The sequence below is a fragment of the Trichechus manatus genome, unplaced genomic scaffold (genome assembly GCF_000243295.1).
Source record: "Trichechus manatus latirostris isolate Lorelei unplaced genomic scaffold, TriManLat1.0 scaffold00003, whole genome shotgun sequence".
In the NCBI taxonomy this organism is placed as follows: domain Eukaryota; kingdom Metazoa; phylum Chordata; class Mammalia; order Sirenia; family Trichechidae; genus Trichechus; species Trichechus manatus.
In genome coordinates this window covers 8,005,189-8,008,457 of record NW_004443939.1, presented here as the reverse complement: position 1 = coordinate 8,008,457, position 3,269 = coordinate 8,005,189, and the positions used below count along the sequence as shown (strand labels likewise).

Genomic DNA, 3,269 nt, shown 5'->3' with positions numbered 1-3,269 from the left:
TGTTAACCAATGTCATAAAACAATGTGTACTACTGTTTCATGAGAAACTATTTGTTCTGTAAGCCTTCACCTGAAGTACAATTTAAAAAAAAAAAAAAGTGATTCCAGTGATAATGTAGACATTGACAGTAAATATGCATTGAAAGAATTTGAATATATAATTAAATGTGTGAATAGGCAAAAAATTGTTCTTAACCACTACACCATCAGGGCTTCTTACATATTTTAAAATATGAATGTCTGACTAAATTATAAAGTAAATATTACACGTATACATCTGACTACTTCATTTGTAGCTTTAAAAGTTTATATACCAAAGTGGGCCCATATTTCAGGTTGCCTTATATTTGGGTAAGTAGAAAATTTTCTTTTTATAGAGGAGAACAGTCACACAGTCAAGTATTTATGAGTATTTGGTAATATGTAATTCCAATTCATCCCATATAACTAAATATTCTGCTTGGGGTTGAGCATTTACAGATATAGGAGTGCAACCGGCAAAGATATGAAGCACAAATGTCAACGGCAGCACACCAGGCATTCTGCGTCAGCTCTTCCCACATCCAGGCATCATTCACATATTCCCAAAACATCTGTTCCCTGGTAGGCTGCCCAGAGTCCTCCATCATGGGGAATCCTCTGGGGTCTCTTAAATGCATCTACCATACTGCCTTGAACAACAGTGGGGCCCAAAAACATTTGCAGAAGCGAGAAAAGAAGAGAAGGTCTGAGGGAGACAAAGAAAGAAACCACCTCTATCTGCCCTGTGAGAAGACAAATGAAGGCATATCACCACAGGGACACTTTCAACCTTAGCACAGGGAGCACCGTACTATACCAGAACATATTGCTAAGCTGACGTTTTTAAAAACGTCCCTATAGTTTCATTTCATTTGCTTAAAAGTTAATTCAGGGCAGGAAACAAACAAAGAAAAACACAAAACCTTAAAAAAAAGTCCCTAATGAAAGATTTCATTTAATGACTGGCCGACTATAATTTCATAAGGAATAAAAGTTTATTGGTGGTTTAAAAAGGGCAAACCTAATATAATGCTTTCCTGTCAAGTTGTAAATAGACACTATCTCCAATATAATTTTCTAGAATGTAGTACCTTTCTACCTATAATACAAAAAACAGTGTGGATGACACCAAGATACAGAGAATATTGTATTTTTAATTAAATCAATTTTGCCTTGTTTTTCCATGATACAGAATATTTAAGAAATGTACAGCTGTGTCTCTCTGAGGAAATTTAAAAAAAAAAAAAAAAAAAAACCTTCCAACAAAAAAAGGCCTTGTCCGGACGGCTTCACTGGAGAATTCTACCAAACTCTCAGAGAAGAGCTAACACCAATAATACACAAGCTATTTAAGAGCATAGAAAAGGAAAGAATACTCCCAAACTCTTTCTGTGAAGCCAGCATAACCCTGATACCAAAGCCAGGCAAAGACACCACTGAAGAAAGAAAAATACAGACCAATATCCCTCATGAACATAAAAAAAAAAAAAAAAACCATTGCCATTGAGTCAATTCTGACTCATAGCAACCCTATATGACAGAGTAGAACTTCCCCATTGGGTTTCCAAGGAGTGTCTGGTGGATTTGAACTGCCAAACTTTGGGATAGCAGCCGATCTCTTAAACACTGTGCCAGCAGGGTTCCCTCATGAACACAGATGCAAAAATTCTTGATAAAATTCTAGCCAATAGAATTCAACAGCATATAAAATAATAATAATAATAATACATCATGACCAAGTGAGATTCACATCAGGTATGCAGGGATGGTTCAACATTAGAAAATCAATCAATGTAATCCACCACATAAATAAAAGAACCACATGATCTTATGAATCAACACAAAAAAGGCGTTTGACAAAGTCCAACACCCATTAATGATAAAACTTCTCAGTAAAATAGGAATAGAAGGAAAATTCATCTACATAATACAGGGCATTTATTCAAAGCTAGCAACCAACATCATTCTAAATGGAGAGAGACTGGAAGCATTCCTCTTGAGAAAGTGAACCAGACAAGAATGCCCTTTATCCCCACTATTATTCAGCATTGTGCTGGAAATCCTAGCTAGAGCAATAAGGCAAGAAAAAGAAACAAAAGGCATCCAAATTGGTAAGGAAGAGGTAAAACTGTCCCTATTTGCAGACAATATGATTTTATACACAGAAAACCCAAAAAAATCCACAAGAAAGCTACTGGAACTGATAGAAGATTTCAGTAACATAGCAGGATACAAGATTAACATACAAAAATCAGTTGGATTCCTCTATACCAACAAAGAGAACTTCGAAAAAGAAATCACCAAATCAATACCATTTACAATAGCCCCCAAGAAGATAAAGTACTTAGGAATAAATCTAACCAGGGATGTAAAAGACCTATACCAAAAAACAAAACAAAACTACAAAACACTACTGTAAGAAACCAAAATACACCTCCATAAGTGGAAAAACATACCTTGCTCATGGATAGGAAGACTCAACATTGTGAAAATGTCAATTCTACCCAAATCAATCTACAGGTATAATGCATTCCCGATCCAAATACCAACAGCATTCTTTAACGAGATGGAGAAATTAATAACTAACTTTATACAGAAAGGGAATTGGCCCTGGGGAAGTAAAGCATTACTGATGAAGAAGAACAAAGTGGGAGGCTTCACACCACCTAATTTTAGAAACCATTGTACAGCACAGTAGTCAAAACAGCCTGGTACTGGTAAAACAAGAGACACATAGACCAATGGAACAGAATTGAGAACCCAGAAGTAAATCCACCATCTATGTAGTTGTTATTGTTAGGTGCCGTTGAGTCTGTTCCGACTCACAGCAACCCTATGTACAACAGAACAAAATACTACCTGGTCCTGCGTCACCCTCACAATCATTGTTATTCTTGAGCCCATTGTTGCAGCCACTGTGTCAGTCCATCTCGTTGAAGGTCTTCCTCTCTTTCGATGACCCTCTACTTTACCAAGCATGATGTACTTCTCAAGGGACTGGTCCCTCATGATCACATGTCCAAAGTATGTGAGATGAAGTCTTGCCATCCTTGCCTCTTAGGAGCATTCTGGTTGTACTTCTTCCAAGACAGATGTGTTCATTCTTTTGGCAGTCCATGGTATATTCAATATTCTTCGCCAACACCATAATTAAAAGGCATCAATTCTTCTTTGGTCTTCCTTATTTATTGTCCAGCTTTTGCATGCATATAAGGCAATTGAAAACACCATGGTTTGGGTCAGGCACA

General features: G+C 36.8%; 1 protein-coding gene across 1 annotated transcript in view; it reads right to left on the bottom strand.

Annotated features, from left to right (window-relative positions):
* The window catches only part of PATJ (PATJ crumbs cell polarity complex component), a 431,680-nt gene that overhangs the window by 273,213 nt on the left and 155,198 nt on the right, over positions 1-3,269 (bottom strand). The gene's annotated exons all lie outside the window — the stretch shown is intronic.